This window comes from Nicotiana tabacum, chromosome 12, assembly GCF_000715075.1.
Source record: "Nicotiana tabacum cultivar K326 chromosome 12, ASM71507v2, whole genome shotgun sequence".
In the NCBI taxonomy this organism is placed as follows: domain Eukaryota; kingdom Viridiplantae; phylum Streptophyta; class Magnoliopsida; order Solanales; family Solanaceae; genus Nicotiana; species Nicotiana tabacum.
The window spans coordinates 51,279,029-51,291,284 of record NC_134091.1 but is presented as its reverse complement, the minus strand read 5'-3'; the positions used below and the strand labels follow the sequence as shown (position 1 = coordinate 51,291,284).

The window sequence follows — 12,256 nt, the reverse complement described above, 5'->3', positions numbered from 1 at the left end:
ATGCCGTGATCATATGTATTATTTCTGTCTGCGGTAGGGATGCTTTAGCATTATTCGATCCAAGGTCTATATATTCATATGTTTCTTCTCTATTTTCTCATTATCTAGATGTCTCTCGTTAGTCCTTGGGTGCTCCTATATATGTGTCCATGCCCGTGGGTGATTATGTTGTTGTGGATCGGGTCTACCGGTCCTATATTATGACTTTTTGTGGTAATGAGACCAAAGCGAATCTTCTATTGCTCGACATGACCGACTTTGAGCTCATCTTGGGCATGGACTATTTGTCTCCATATCATGCCATTCTTGATTGCCATGCCAAGACTGTTACCTTGGCGATGCCAGAATTGCCTAGATTGGAGTCGAGAGGTTCATCTATCAGTGCATCTAGTTGGGTTATCTCTTTTCTGAAGGCTCGACACATGGTCGAGAAGGGTTGTTTGGCTTATCTAACTTATGTTCGGGATACTGCTGCAGAGACTCCTACGATTGATTTAGTGCCCATGGTGCAGGAGTTCCCTGATGTGTTTCCTTCTAATTTACCAGGCATGCCACCAGATCGTGATATCGATTTCAATATTGACTTGGTACCGTACCAGGTACCCAGCCTATCTCTATTCCACCGTACCGCATAGCTCCGAAAGACTTGAAAGAGCAGCTTGAGGAGTTGCTAGCAAAGGGGTTCGCCAGGCCGAGCTGTGTCGGGTGCACCGGTGTTCTTTGTGAAAAAGAAGGATAGGAGTATGCGGATGTGCATTGATTACTGCCAGTTGAATAAAGTTACCATTAAGAACAAGTACCCATTTCCGCGTATTGATGATTTGTTTGACCGGTTGCAGGGTGCCAGGGTGTTCTCTATGATCGACTTGATATCTGGGTATCATCAGCTGAAGATTCGTGCTTCGGATGTTCCGTAGACAGCTTTCTGGACTAGGTATGGCCACTATGAGTTTCTAGTGATGTCTTTCGGCTTGACCAATGCCCCGACGACGTTTATGGATTTGATGAACCGGGTGTTCAGGACATATCTTGACTCATTCGTCATTGTCTTCATTGATGACCTATTGATCTACTCGTGTAGTGTGGAGGAGAACGAGCAATATTTGAGAGTTGTTCTTCAGACCTTGCGGGAACAGAAGTTATATGCTAAGTTCTCCTAGTGCGAGTTCTGGTTAGATTCTGTGGCATTCTTGGGGCATGTTATATTAGGTGAGGGTATTAAGGTGGATCCCAGGAAGATCGAGGCAGTCCAGATTTGGCCTCATCCTACCACAGCGACCGAAATCAAGAGTTTCTTGGGGTTAGCAGGTTATTATCGTCGGTTTGTGGAGGGCTTCACATCTATTGCAGCACCTTTGACTAGCTTGACCCAGAAGGGTGCTCTGTTACAATGGTCCGATGATTGCAAGGCGAGCTTTCATAAGTTCAAGACAACTTTTACTACAACACCGATTTTAGTGTTGCCTTCCAATTTAGGGATGTATATTGTGTATTGCTACGCTTCACGCGTTGGACTGGTTTGTGTATTGATGCAGGAGTGGCGAGTTATTGCATATGCTTCACGTCAGCTGTAGCCCCACAAGAATAATTACCCTGTACATGAGTTGGAGTTGGCCGAAATAGTTCATGCTCTCAAGATCTGGAGACATTATCTTTATGGGGTGTCCTGTGAAGTTTACACCAATCATCGTAGCTTGAAGTATTTGTTTAAGCAGAGGGATCTTAATCTGAGGCATCGCAGGTGGCTTGAGTTACTGAAGGACTATGATATTACCATCCTTTACCATCCGGGCAAGGCAAATGTGGTTGCAGATGTCTTGAGCAGTAAGGCCGAGAGTATGAGTAGTTTGGCATTTATTTCAGCAGATGAGAGGCCATTCGCTTCAGACATTCAGTCCTTAGTTAACCAGCTTGTGAGGTTGGATATTTCAGAGCCCAATCGAGTTCTTGCATGTGTTGTGACTCAATCTTCATTATTTGAGCAGATCAAGGCTCGTCGGTGAGATGATCGGCACCTTCTGGTTCTTACAGAGACGGTGCTATGGGGTGATTCCAAGGAGGTTACTATCGGCAAGGATGGTGTTCTGCGACTCTAGGGTCGCCTATGTGTTCCTAATATTGATGGCTTGAGGGAGAAGATTCTAGAAGAGGCACACAGTTCTCGGTATTCTATTCATCCAGGTGCTACAAAGATTTATCACGACCTGAGGCAGCATTATTGATGTGGCGGATGAAGAAGGACATAGTTGAGTATGTAGCGAGGTGTCTAAATTGTCAGCAAGTTAAGTATAAGCACCAGAGGCTAGGTGGCCTACTCCAGCAGATGGTTATACCGGAGTGGAAATGGGAGCGGATCACTATGGACTTTGTAGTTGGGTTACCGCGGACGCTGAGGAAGTTTGATGTTGTTTGGGACATTGTCAACAGGCTGACCAAGTCATCACACTTTGTTCCGGTTATGACTACGTACTCTTCAAAGAGATTGGCCCAGATTTACATTCAGGAGACGGTTGCATGGTGTGCATGTTTCCATCATTTCAGATAGAGGCCCTCAGTTCACTTTGCATTTTTGGAGAGTAGTACAAAGCAAGTTGGGAATCCGAGTAGATCTCAACACAGCCTTTCATCCGCAGACCGACCTGCATTCAAAGCCGTCAGTTCAGATTCTAGAGGATATGCTCAGAGCGTGTGTGATTGACTTCAGAGGGCAGTGGGACCGATTCTTGCCTTTGGTCGAGTTTGTTTATAACAACAATTATCAGTCCAACATCGAGATAGCTCCATTTGAGGCTTTATATGGTCGGCGATGATGTTTGCCCAACGGATGGTTTGAGCCCGGCGAGGCTATGTTATATGGCACTGATTTAGTGAAGGATGCCTTGGAAAAGGTAAAGTTGATTCAAGAGCCACTTTGCATAGCACAGTCCAGACAGAAGAGTTACGCGTATCAGAAGGCACGTGATTTATCATTTATGGTGGGCGAGAAGGTTCTCTTGAAAGTCTCACCGATGAAGGGTATCATGAGGTTTGGGAAGAAGGGCAAGCTGAGCCCAAGGTTTACTGGCCCATTTGAGGTGTTGAGGCGAGTTGGGGAGGTTTCTTATGAGCTTTCTTTGCCTCCCAGTCTATCAGGAGTTCATCCAGTCTTCCATGTGTCTATGCTCCGGAGGTACCATGTCGACAGGTTGCATGTGTTAGATTACAGTACAGTTTAACTAGATAAGAGCTTGGGTTATAAGGAGGAGCCAATTGCTATTGTTGACATGCAAGTTCGCCAGTTGAGGTCCAAGAAGATTCCCTCGGTAAAGGTCCAGTGGAGGGGTCAACTAGTTGAGGAAGCGACTTGGGAGACCGAGGAGGACATGCAGAGCAGATATCTGTATTTATTCAGCACTCCAGGTATGATTCTAGACCCATTCGGGGACGAACGTTTGTTTAATAGGTGGAGAATGTAATGACCCGACCGATTGTTTTTCTTTCTAGATCCTCGTTCACCTAAATTAAGACTTTCTGTATGTGCTTTTACTGTTTTATGACTTGCGGGGATGGTTGGTTTAGGTTTGGAAGGGTTCGGGTTGAAATCAAAACACTTAGTTCCTTATTAGTTGCCTATGATGGCCAAGTTTGACTTGAGTTAACGTTTTGAGTAAACGATGTCGGAACCGGAATTTGATGGTTCCAATAGGTCCGTATGATGATTTTGGACTTGGGTGGGTGCTCAGATTGGGTTTCAGGTAATCCGGGAGCATTTCAGCGCTTAATATTGAAAGTTGGTTCATTGAAGGTTTTCTAGTTCTTTAAATTTGGTTTGGAGTAGACTTTGGTGTTATCGAGGTCCGTTTGGGATTACGAGCCTGGGAATAAGTTCTTATGGTAATTTATGACTTTTACGCAAAATTTGGTGTCATTCCGAGTAGTCTAAGTATGATTCGGCGCGTTCGGAGCTAGTTAGAAAGTTGAAGTTCATAGGTTGATTCAATTTGGTTTGGGGTGCGATTCGTAGTTTTGATTTTGTTTTATGTGTTCTGAGAGTTCGATCAGGTCCGTATTATGGTTATAGACTTGTTGGTGCATTTGGATGGGGTCCCGAGGGGCTCAGGCGTGTTTCGGACTGCTCGGAGCTAAGTTCAAAACTACTGGTGTGCTGTTCTGGTTTCCTTCGCGAACACGGAAGGACCCTCGCGATCGCGAAGAAGGATTTGGGGACTGGGTGATGTTGTTCTTAGCGTTCGCGAAGCAGGGGTCATGTTCGCGGAGGCTTGGGACCAGTGGCCTTTGCGTTCGCCGTTGACTCATCGCGTTCACGTAGAAGACATGGGCCTGGGCAACTCAGTTGCCTTTCACATTCACAAATGGAGGCACGCATTCACGATGAGAGGCTGTCTCAGTGCATCGTGTTCACGAGTGCCTTCTCGTGATCGCATAAAAGACTTTTCCTAGGTTTGTGAGTTTTGCCTTCGCGATCAAGAGGGCTTGTTCGCGATCGCGAAGGAGGCAAACTTGGGCAGTGACTTAATAAAAATCAGGATTTTGGTCTTTTTGTTCATTTCTCTCATTTGTTAGCCGATTTTGGAGCTTTGTAGAGAGGGATTTTCACCTAGCATCTGGAGGTAAGTGTATTCTACACAATGTGAGTTTAATACCTAGATTACGGGTAGTTCTTAACATGAAAATTGTAGAAATTTTAGTAGTTTGTTGAAAAACCTAGGTTTTGATAAAAATGGGATTAGACCACGAAAATGGTTATGGAATTGAGTAGAAATTATATATTTGTGTTCGTGAGGTACTGGGTAACAATTATTTACAAAAAAATCTAGAATCCGGGCACGTGGGACCGGGGGTGAATTTTAGGAATCTTTCAAATTGGATTGGGTAATCACTTTAATAGTTAAATTATAAACTTTTGAACAATTATTGATTAGTTTTTACAAACTTTGGCTAGTTTCGGATTGTTCGACAACGACTTGAAGCTTTTAGAGTGATTTGTGGACCGAAAAGTGGATTTGGGAACGAGGTAAGTCTCTTGCCTAATCTTGTAAGAGGGAATTAACCCCATAGGTGTTTAAATTGTTATTTCCTACTAATTATGGGTGCTACATACGCACGAAGTGACGAGAGTCCGTGCGTAGCTAAAAATCATGTTATGTCTGGGTAGACATAAGCCTTTATTATACTATTACTTGCACTATCTGGGCTCAACTTGCTAGTTTAATTGAATGTATTAATAAGTAAAATTTGGTTAAAGATTATGTTAAATCGAGCTTCATTACTTAGAGAATTGGCGGAATGTTTAATTGTTTATGGAAATTATGTTCTTTCATGGGCTTACCTTGGAGTTGTAAATATGCAATTCGAAATCCGAAGAGTTTCTCTATTCCCATGGATCAGGCCGAACGCCTAAGTATATATATATATATATATATATATATATATATATATATATATATATATATATATATATATATATATATTATTTGAATGTTGTATAGATCGGGCCGTATGACCTCAGTAGTGTATGTACACTATTATTATCTATCGGGTCGTACGACCTCGGCATAACTCATGTGTGTTGTCACTCGCAGTCCGATTATACTTGATATGTCTTTCATGACTTGAGGATTCATAAATACATGTTGAGTCCTTAATATATATATATATATATATATATATATATATATATATATATATATATATATATATATATATTATTTGAATGTTGTATAGATCGGGCCGTATGACCTCAGTAGTGTATGTACACTATTATTATCTATCGGGCCGTACGACCTCGGCATAACTCATGTGTGTTGTCACTCGCAGTCCGATTATACTTGATATGTCTTTCATGACTTGAGGATTCATAAATACATGTTGAGTCCTTACTTGTTGAAAGTAGTATGTGATATTTGGGGACTTTTAATTGTTATTTTGATAAATGGTCATTTAATTATTGCCTCTTATTCTATCATTGATGTTGTATTTCATGCCTATTAAATAATCTTGTACATTATGTATATTGCCCACTAGTAAGTGTCGAAGTCGACCCCTCGTCACTACTTTTTCGAGGTTAGACTAGATACTTATTGGGTACATGTTGTTTATGTACTCATGCTACACTTCTGCACTAATTGTACATGATCTTAGGTAGCGCATCTGGCGGCTATTCAGGCGCGTACTCCCGCTACCCGAAGACTTAGTGGTGAGATGCTTTCTATGCCCGTTCTGCAGTGCCCAAAGTCTCTTCTTGTTGTATCTCTTTTTCTGTCTACCTTACTCTAGACAATAGTATAAGAGATTTTTGTATATTCTACTAGTTTTCTCATGCATTTGTGACACCGATTTTGGGAGATTCTAGTAGATATCTTATGGTTTTGATTATTAAATTCACTACTTCACTCTTTCGTTTATTTCATGCTTTACATTACTACAATCACCTATTAATCGCTCTCTTATTAAATGAAATAAATGACTAAAAACATTAAAATAAACAATTATATGGATAGTTCACCGTTGACTTGCCTAGCAGTGACGTTGGGCGTCATAATGGCCTATAGAGGGAATTGGGTCATGACAGGTTCTCTTCCATTGTAATTCATCCCAAATCAATAACAATTATCTCTCTACTTTTCTCTGTAATACTCTTCTTCTTCTTTTATTGTTTTATAACAAATTTATTTTTATTATTCAATATTTTTAATTTTTTCGTTTATCTATTAGACTTTAGTTATGTGGCCTTATCCACATGCATGACATTTCTTATCATATTTAAACAAAACTTTCTCATCTCAAATTTGAATAAGTTTTATCCTTCTACTTTTGTATGATGAAATTTTTGATTTTTTTCTCTATTTGCTCCTTAGTTTTGCTATTGAATTATTCATTAGCTTGTTTAAAATTTGTTCTTATTAAGTTTACAATTTTAATTATATAAGAGATATTTATTTACTTATAAAGTATTCATTTGTCCAATTTGTCAATCTTAATATGACTTTATTATTCTTGTTATTAAAATTTATTTAATGATTATTTAATTTTTTTCTTACCTTATAAATAATTTGTATATTTTATGTAAGATCTTATTTTGGTGCTTAAAATTTTTTCATTTTTAAAATCATCAAATCTTTAATATATTAATTAAATTTTAGTTTTAGTTTATATTTTAACTTACTCCAAAGTATAAATAGTCATATGTTTCCCAATTTACGTATTTCTATATTTTTTTTATTTTTTTCTATTATAGTTTTTAATTAATTCTTTACCTCCATATTTCTAGCTAATATAGAAGAAAATCTATGAGTGGATCAAAATATAGATAGATATAGATATAGATATATAGATTAGGTTTGTCTAAGATTTATTTAGATTATATGTCTAAGGTCTATTTCATTCAACTACTTCTATTAATTATGTTTCATTTATAATTCCTAATTATTAATGTTGTCCTAAAATTTTTAAGTGGCTTCTTTTTAGCTTGCTACTTGGCTTAACCATAATGCATACTACCCTCTTTTTTATCACGACCCAATTACATCATAGGCCGTGATGGCGCCCAACACCATTGTTAGGCAAGCCAACACTAATCTACCTAATGGTTTCCCGTTTAAATAAATTAATAAGTGGATAATATTTTCTCATTTGTTAAAAAGATTTAGAAATTTTCAAATGTGACATAATTAAACGGAAGCAACCGAGTACAAATCGTAAGCATGTAAACAAATCCAAAATCATAAGTCTACTAGTGTGTGTGCTAAGACCTGGTGTCACAAGTATGTGGGCAATCTAGTAGAATATACAAAAGAACACTAGCCTACTGTCTGAAAGGAAATAGACAGAAAAATAAAATATAAGGGAGACTCCAACTGCTGCAGAACGGCTCAGAAGGTAGCTCACCGTGAAGTCTCGAGATGGGGATCAAATCTGCACACCAGACTGGTAACTAGATGCACCTACCTCAGATCCTGTACAATTAAGTATAGAAGTATAGCGTGAGTACATAAACAATATGTACCCAGTAAGTATCTAGTCTAACCTCGAAGAGGTAGTGATGATGGGTCGACTCCAACACTTACTAAGGGCCAACAATATGATAATATGAAATTCTAATTAAGCATGATATATATAACAATAAAACTCAGAACAAGAAATAACTGAACAATTCATCACCATGTTTAAGAACTCAAATCACTTCATTTAAAACAAATAATCTTTCAAATAATGAATTTATACCAATTATAAAAGGGACTTCCAGTTCTATTATCACACACAAAATTCCACCGAGGACGTTCGGCCCGATCTAACATAAATACAAATTGTGCACTGCCGAGGATCGAACGGTACGAACCATAGATGCATCTATTAACCTGCCGAGGCGAAATACCTGCTCCCATGAGAGTAGTAGAAAGAATTACGCCGCTCGCGAAATATACTTACTACGCGGTCAAATATAAATTATCAATAGATCATAACTCTCTCTTGATTCTTTTCAAAATAAAGACAATTGAACTTGAAGCTTTTAAATCCTTAAAATCCTCGACTTAGTTCCATTTGATACAATTAACAAATATAATCAATAACGGTATCCACAAAGCATGGTATAAACCTAAAACCTACCCGAACATAAAAATAATAGTAGCTACGTACGGACTCTCGTCACTTCATGCGTACGTAGCCCCTCACAAATAACAACACAAATTAATTAAGTTCACCTATGGGGTAAATTCCCTCTTACAAGGTTAGAAAAGAGACTTACCTCATCTCAAGGCCTACTTCCCAATTCAAGAATGCGCTCAAACCTCCAAATTTGATGCCAAATAACTCGGAACTAGTCAAACATTATATAAATCAATCAATCTATGCTCAAAAGTTCAAATCTCCAGTATAAGAGTGATTACCCAACCCAAATTGCAAGATTCCTAAAATTTACCCCCGGGCCCACATACCAGAATTCCAAAATTTTTTTAAGAAAGTTGTTATCCATGGTTTTCACTAAGTTTCATAATCATTTTCGTGGTAAAATATCATTTTTATTAAACCCTAGGTATTTTATCTAAACCTATGATTTCTACCAATTTTCATGTTGAAATTTACTCATAATCTATGTATTAAACTGACATTAAGGTAGGAATTACTTACCCTCAATAGCTAGGTTGAAGTCTCCCTTTTTGAAGCTCTAAAATCGCCCAAGTGTGTGAAGAATGGGAGAAAAATGCCTAAGTCCCGTATTAAATGAAGTTCACTGCATTCAGCGATTTCCGCACCTGCGGTCATAGGGTCGCACTTGCGCCCTCACTTCTGTGGACAAACGTCCACTTCTGCGGAACTCCCCTGGGCCGGCTGGTGTCGCTTCTGCGGACGGGTTTCCGCTTCTGCGGAGGATGGGCCGCACCTGTGGAACCTGCTTCCCTTCCTTGGCCGCTTCTGCGAGGCTTGGCTCGCACCTGCGGCTGATCAAGCGCACGTGCGATTATGACAGACCTGCTTCAGCTGTTGTTCCAAATTCTCATCTTGGTCCGATCCGCGTCCGATTGACGCTCGGGGCCCCCGGGGCCCCGCCCGAACATACCAACAAGTTTGGAATCTTAAAACGGACTCGCTCAAATTCTCGGAATACCCAAAACAACATCAAAACTAAGAATCGAACCCCAAAACCAATTGAACCAAACTTAAGAACTTCAAGTTCTTCAATTCATTTCCAATGCACCGAAACGTTTTTACAGTACTCGGAATGATACCAAATTTTGCGTGCAAGTCTTAAATGATATTTTGGAACTATTCTCGGTCTCGGAATTCCATGTGGACCTTGATATCACCAAAACCCGCTCCCAACCAAATTTAAAGAATTTCTAAAACCTTCAAGAACCAACTCTCACTATTAGGCACCAAAAAGCTCTGGGGTCATAAAACTCGATCTGAACATACACCCAAGTCCGAAATCATCATCATACGAACCTATTAGAACCGTCAAATTCCGATTCTGAGGTCGTCTACTCAAAATGTTGACCGAAGTCAAACTTGGCCTTTTAGGCCAACCTTAAGGAACCAAGTGTTCTGATTTCAACCCGAACCCTTCCAAATCCCGAACTAACCATTCCCATAAGTCATAAAGCAGTAAAAGTATGTATGAGAAGTCTTATTTAGGGGAACGGGGTTCTAGAAATCAAAACGACCGGTCGGGTCGTTACATTTGTAATATAATATAGATGTAGATTTTCTCCAGAAAAATAATTACTAATACTAGTTGAGTACCATTGACACAATAATTCCTATATATTTGCTTGTATTAAGATTGATACGTCTGAATTTGAATACACATTTGAATATTAAGATGTTCAATTAAGATTATAAGATGTCTGAATTTGAATTTATATTTGAATTAATATTAAGAATTTAAGATGTTACATTAAGATCTTAATACTAAATAATTAGGGTTTTTTGTTTCTCAATATTTGAATATATAAAGCATATATTTATTTATTAATTAATAAATTTAAATTTCAAAACTATATCAATAAAATATTAAATTGTTTATGGCGAATAGTGATGGTGATAATTAACCATAATGGTCGTAGAATTAGTGTGCTGCAAGAGAGAGAAGTCCATTCATATAGAAAGGGATCACTTCAGTAAGCAAAGGCTTCCATATACATTGAATGTGAGAAGCATGGGCAAAAAGGCATCCATTGCCACAACAGTGGTGAAGGATCTTTGTGATTTCACCTCTAATAAATCTAACTCTTCCTCGCACATTGGATTTTAAAGAAAATACCACTCAATAAATAAAGGTCCAGTAGTCACAATGTAACATTATTTAGGTAATGATAATATAATATGCTTTAGTAATATTATTTATACTTCTCCATATCTCTATAAATTCTCCTTTCATTGATGCGGACTATCGAGGGATGTCTCCCGGTAACAATGCTTTACCGATAGGAATTGCTTTTGTGGATTTTTGGAGAGTATTATGCGGAGGATCCGCTTAATATTTTATAACCCTAAATCGAAATTGGGAAAAGAAAAAAAAACTTACCTCAGAGGTAGAACCGCTTGGACATCGGTGGTGGCTGGTTGGAGGAGTCGGCAGCGTAGAGGTAAGTTAGGTCTAAGAGAGGATTAAAAGAGAGAGAAAATAACTAAATTAGGGCTTCTGCCCGACATAACATAAACGGACCGAGAGACCCTATCCGAAAGTCTTTGGGTAAATAAATCTTATTTTAAATGGATCAAGAGATTCCATCGGAAAGTCTCTTGGTTAATAAATATTATTTTAAATAATAAAATTAAATTATTACTGAGAGACAATCTTGATAAATAATTTAAGTTTTCATTTATTTCAATACCAATGGAGCCTAATGATAAATTTTAAAAAACAAAGAAAATGAATCTATAAGAATTCACAAGCTAATGGTCAATCACTAACATATCTTAAGAATATTTCTATGACACACACATCTAGTTAGTGTGATTATCAATTTAGAACAAATCATCAACTAATCCATATATACTTAGTATAATTGTCAATTTATAAGCTAATTATCACTAATACACTTCTACGTAGTGTAATTATTAATTTATAGGCTTATCAATCACTAACATTACTTAAGAGTACCACTAATACACTTATATTTAGGTAATTATCAATTTATAAACTAATCAATCAACGTCCTTTCTTAAGGATATTACTAATACACTTTTACTTAGTGTTATTAGCAATATTTAGGCTAATAAATAATTAATAAATCTGTCACGACCCAAAATCCCACCTTAGCGCGTGATGGCGCCTAGCCGTACTTGTTATACAAGTTAACTCACAATCAACAGAATATAGCCCTGATTCCTTTAATTAACAGAGTTATATCATAAATCAAGACAAAGATAATCTCATAACAGTATAATATCTGATACAATCACAACATGGTCCGAACATGACCAAAACTGTAATGACACGACCGGTCGTTTTACTTTCTAGATCCCTGTTCCCATAATTAAGACTCTCCATATGTGATTTTACTGTTTTATGACTTGCGGGGATGGTTAGTTCGGGTTTAGAAGGGTTCGGGTTGAAATCGGAACACTTAGTTCCTTAATAATGGCTTAAATGGATAAGTTTGACTTGAGTCAACATTTTGAGTAAACAACATCGGAATCAGGATTCGAAGGTTCCAATAGGTTCGTATGATGATTTTGGACTTGGGCACGTGTTCAGATCGGGTTTCAGATGATTCGTGAGCATTTTACCGCTTAATGTTGAAAGTTGGCT

The 12,256-nt window shown here is 38.1% G+C and overlaps 1 long non-coding RNA gene across 1 annotated transcript; it reads right to left on the bottom strand.

The window, feature by feature from the left end:
* Window positions 1-7,706: 7,706 nt before the first annotated feature.
* On the bottom strand, window positions 7,707-11,166 carry LOC142166870 (uncharacterized). Its single transcript, XR_012697285.1, has 2 exons — window positions 11,027-11,166; window positions 7,707-7,955 (listed from the first exon to the last, which is right to left on the bottom strand). It is a non-coding gene; the product is annotated as an uncharacterized LOC142166870 (long non-coding RNA).
* Window positions 11,167-12,256: the final 1,090 nt, after the last annotated feature.